The sequence below is a fragment of the Poromitra crassiceps genome (assembly GCF_964638095.1).
Source record: "Poromitra crassiceps genome assembly, chromosome: 28".
NCBI lineage: Eukaryota > Metazoa > Chordata > Actinopteri > Beryciformes > Melamphaidae > Poromitra > Poromitra crassiceps.
The window spans coordinates 17,292,246-17,297,348 of record NC_139651.1 but is presented as its reverse complement, the minus strand read 5'-3'; the positions used below and the strand labels follow the sequence as shown (position 1 = coordinate 17,297,348).

Sequence of the window (5,103 nt, the reverse complement as noted above, 5' to 3'; positions counted from 1 at the left end):
GGAGGGTTATTCACACCCTCTCTCTTTCCCCCTCTCCCTCTCCCTCTGTCTCATGTCTCTCCTCCCTCTCCGTGGTGAAAGAAGGAGTTTTGAAAGAGAGAGAGACGAGAGAATCAGTGGAGGAGGTGGTGGAGGAGGGAGGAGGTTGAAGGGAGGGGCGGGCCCCTATAAGAGCAGCAGCCTCCAGCCTGCGTGTAGCCAGAGAACCACGGCGAGACAGAGGGAAGGAAACGTACACCCGCACGCCCTGAAGCAGCACCCGAGGGACCGCCAGCCACCAACCACCTCACCCCACACAGGTACAGGTAAGACCCTCACCTCTGACCTACAGCCTCTTTTACCTGGAGGATCTTCATAGATAGATGGATTGATTATGATAGAGTTGATAATAATAATAACAATAATAGTAATAATAATAACAACAAGAACAATAATAATAATACGGTAATAACAATAGAAGAAGAACAAATGGAAATAGTATAGTGCTTTTCAAGAATTTGATTGATACATATTCATAAAGAAGAAGATTGTGCACAAAAAGCTGTTGATTGGGAGGCAATTTTATAGAAACCAAGTAAGAAATCATAAGAGGTCCCTTATCCTGGGGACCCCAGTAATAAACTAAGAATAAACTACTGCAAGAAACAACCATCATTGCAATCGTCATAGCAAAATGTTAACTTATTTCTTCTCAAAATATTATTAGTAATGTAATTAATGTAATCTGAGGGGGGAATATTTTAAGAAAGTTACATGATGTATTATATTTCTGACTACGAACGTCATCTTACTTTATAGGAAGAGCAGTATTATTTATTAAATCTGTGCTTTTCAGGACCCCAATACATTGGTATTAAAAAAGCTAATAAAACATAAACATAAAACAATGACGTCATTAGGAAATTGATTGACAAAGTCATGAAAAATTGAAATGGTAGAATAAAGCACCTGTGAGATATGACAAGAAGTATACTTCCGGGGTCTGCAGGTATACCCCCACACTGTTAGAACCCTTGACCTTCTGACCTTTGGTTGCTTTTAATGTTGCAGATCTAATCAAATGTGATCAAAGTTCATTGGAAGATAAGAGAGTCAGATAGATGACTTCAGTGCAAAATGTTAAGTGTTATATGAATAACCAAAACAGGGACTCAAGATAAAAAAACAAAACAAGATAATACTGCTTAATGCCGTGTTATATAGACCCTTTTCACGGGGGCCATTTTGAGTCGAAAAGGCAGAATAAACACAGGCGCGAGCAAAACACTAATGAGGGTTTCCAAATTCCAATCATGGACGTTTGAAACCCTCATTAGTGTTTTGCTTGCACCTGTGTTTACCCTGGCTTTTCTTCACAAAATGGCCCCCCATGAGAAGGCTCTATTATCTACGGAGAGGAAAAAGAAAAGTATTTGCACGCTCTCCTCGGGGGAGGTTCAGCACTCTGGAGTGCTTCTATCATCCATGATCATTCTAGGGTCAAAGTTGTTTGTCTGTGACTTCTGACCTCTGACCTGACGTCTCAGTGGGATTCTCTCTCGTCTGGATACGAGAGTCAGACAAATGACGAAAACACAAGGTGTAAGTAATAAACTACACTGCAGGGTCGTCAATATCTGAAGTCACCTTAGTCATCAGACCATTGATTCAGTGTTTCGTGAAATCGGTGCAACACCAGACAATTATCATCATCATAATATATAACTACCTCCCCAAGGTGAAGCCCTAGCCTACGTGTTTACGTAGCCCTACCTCCCCAGTGGCTCAGGATGTATAGCGTAAAGATAATCACCACAAGGTCGTTTGGGTGAGTGCCTGTTGTTTCATGAAGGGTCAGGTTTTCTTGACCTTATTTCATCAGAGGAATATTTGAGTTGATGCAGCTGAATGAGAGGCTTATTTTGCCTAAAGGTAAATCTATTGACGTGGTCTGTTTGGATGAAGGGAACACCCTGCTCACCTACAGTATTCCAGCCCAGTCACCACAATCAAATGTTGCCGTGTTAGATTTCTGCGAACCACAGAAACACTACACTTACATTATTGGTAAAGTTGTAGCATTAATGGCGTTTATTACATTTTCGATCAAGTTAAGTGCAAATTTTATTACATTTTCTGGCATTATTGCATTTTCAGGAAATTATTACATTATTTGGTGCTACAGGGCTCCTAGTCTGCAGAGCTGTCTGTATCATCTTTCAAATCTCCTCTTGACATACTTTTCTACACTTGCTTTGTATAAAGCTATAGATTGACCTTGGCTGGTTTATTACATTTAGATGTGTATTTTTTACTTACGTTTTCTTTTGAATGTGTTTCCCCAAATTTTAATGTACTTTATATTACCATTTCTATTCTGTGTCTTTTTTGGAAAGTACAATGTGAACTGTGATATGGGCAGCAGTATACCACCCACGCACACACACACGCACGCACACACACACACACGCACGCACGCACACACGCACACGCGCACAGACACACACACACACACACACACACACACACACACACACACACACACACACACACACACACACACACACACACACACACTGCATTGTTTCATGTATCTGGTTTGTATATCCACAGTCCTATTTCGTATGCAGATGTGGGAGAACGAGCCAGGTGTCTGTCATCAGGTGTAGTGTTTGTGGAGCTACGGGCTAGGTGATATTTGTTATTATTATTAATTATGATATTTGTTAATACTATAAAGAGAAAACATCGCATGGATGCATAACTGGGACGTATCCTCAGTGATGTACCCTGGGGTCATAGGATGTTTCGGGTCTCGCAACATCATACACCCTCGCCCAGGTGACCCAGCCGGGGCAGGCCAAGCCCCAACTTACGTCCCAGTAGCTACCCACGGTCAGCCCTCCAGGAAGGGTCGAAGGTGGTCACGCGGTCAGGGCCACTCAATCCGCTGCTCCGGAACTACTCTGCCGGGACCGGGGGAGGGGGAGGGCTCTGGTACGTAGAGGGACCGGGCTCTGTGGGTTGCCACCCGGCCGGGCTCCTCCCTCGTCTCACCAGGTCTAGGACCTGTGCGCTGCACCAGACTCCCCCGCTCCAAACATCTCATTCCGAGGTGATGGTATCTTGGTGGATACCATGCAGTACCAGTAATTGGTGGCACTGCAGACTCCACTTGTGGCTTGAATGGCCCTCCTAAAAGGCCTCTCGTGGGTTGTTGGGCTTCTTCCTCACGGAAGACGCAGGCTGGGGAGCTAACCCATACTGCTACCTGGGTGCCGTCCCTGTTCCGGCTGTCATCTGACTCTCCAGTGGTCACTAGTCTTTCCTGGTTGTCACGTAGTACAGTATAATGAAAGAAAAATAATATAATATCTTTCTAATTGCCTGCCAGTCAAATGTCATCAGCGGTTCGCACCACAACATTGCTGTTTCTGTGCTCTGGAGATTTGCCTCTGGTGTGTGTAATAGTCTGGAACAATGTTTATAATGGAAAACATATTGTGTATGAAGAAATGAGAAAGGATTTGAGATACAAATGTAATTATTAGGTTATTATTACAAACAAAACAAAAGTAACAAATATATTCGCAAGTTGTATGGAGGCGATTTTTGCCATTTGCAATAGTGTTGTCAATGGCTTTTTAAAGACATCTGGCAATGGTGGCGCTGCAGCCAAATGATACATTTTAATCTCCCAAATAGATTTCTCCCAAAGTGTGTGTGGCGCTCTCCATCACTGTGTGTGTGTGTGTGTGTGTGTGTGTGCGTGTGTGTGTGTGTGTGTGTGTGTGTGTGTGTGTGCGTGTGTGTGTGTGTGTGTGTGTGTGTGTGTGTGTGCGTGTGTGTGTGTGTGTGCGTGCGTGCGTTTGTGTGTGTGTGCGTGCGTGCGTGCGTGCGTGCGTGCGTGTGTGTGTGTGTGTGTGTGTTTGTGTGTGTGTGTGTGTGTGCGCGTGCGTGCGTGTGTGTGTGCGTGTGTGTGCTATCTGCCCCTGGGTGTGGTTGTTGTCTGTACCGCCTGGCTAGGCACAGTACAAGAATCAATAATACACAAGACACAGAGGTCACTGTGTTTGATGGCCTTTTCACGCATGGGTCTTTTTGAGACACAGGAATAGATTGGAGACCAATGGAGTGTAACATTACACTGTTAAGCTATTCACTATGCCTGGTGTTCTACATTCACTTCTTTACAACTTTTCTACATCATTTGAATTTCCTATAGCACAGAAGTTAGAGGCATTATCTTGGTTTTGGCAGGCAGGACGTGTGGATGCTACAATCATGGGTTGTCATCACTCCTTGAGGGCTTTTTTAAGTTAAGTTAAGTTAAGTTAAGTTAGCCTTTATTTATCCCCATGGCAAAATTCATCCTCTGCATTTGAGCCATCCTCTACTAGGAACCTTCCTAGAACTAGGAGCAGTGGGCAGCCGCAGTGCAGCGCCCGGGGACCAACTCCAGTTCTTTTGCCAGTGTCTTGGTCAGGGGCACTGACAGGAGTATTAACCCTAACATACATGTCTTTAGGTGGTGGGAGGAAACCGGAGCACCCGGAGAAAACCCACACAAACACGGGGAGAGCATGCAAACTCCACACAGAAAGGACCTGGGACGGACCGGGGTTCAAACCCGGGACCTTCTTGCTGTGAGGCAACAGCGCCTCAGAGATAACCACTGAGCCACCGTGCTGTTTTCACACTGCACATAGCCCCAGGCTAAGAGAGCTGTTAGCCCGGGGCTAAGAAAGCTTTCACACTTGCACAATCCTGCCCCACTCCAAAGTGGGCTAACCCCAACTTCAGCTCCGGCTAGCTGGCCCTGCTCTGGAGCAGGGTGATCCCCGACTTTTCGTGGATCCCCGACTTTTTGGGGATAACTCTAAGGTGACCAGACGTCCCCGATTTTCGGGGACAGTCCCTGTTTTTGGGGACCTGTCCTCGGCTGGAGCTGTCCCCGAAAATGTCCCCGATTTTCTACTGGTGTCTGCAGCCGATATGACTCTAGCTCTAGTGGGCTCATTCTTAAATCTAGTGAAGATACTTATGGCCAACCACTCAAGCAAAAAGGTTGCGGGGGACTTACGGGCGGGTTAAAAGCATAGCAAAGCATCACATGTCTATGTA

The 5,103-nt window shown here is 45.3% G+C and overlaps 1 protein-coding gene across 1 annotated transcript in view; it reads left to right on the top strand.

Annotated features, from left to right (window-relative positions):
* Nucleotides 1-215: 215 nt before the first annotated feature.
* The window catches only part of pnoca (prepronociceptin a), a gene marked incomplete at its 3' end in the record, with an annotated part of 18,204 nt that continues 13,316 nt past the window's right edge, over nt 216-5,103 (top strand). The window contains exon 1 of the mRNA XM_083662177.1: nt 216-299. The remainder of the gene's footprint in view (nt 300-5,103) is intronic.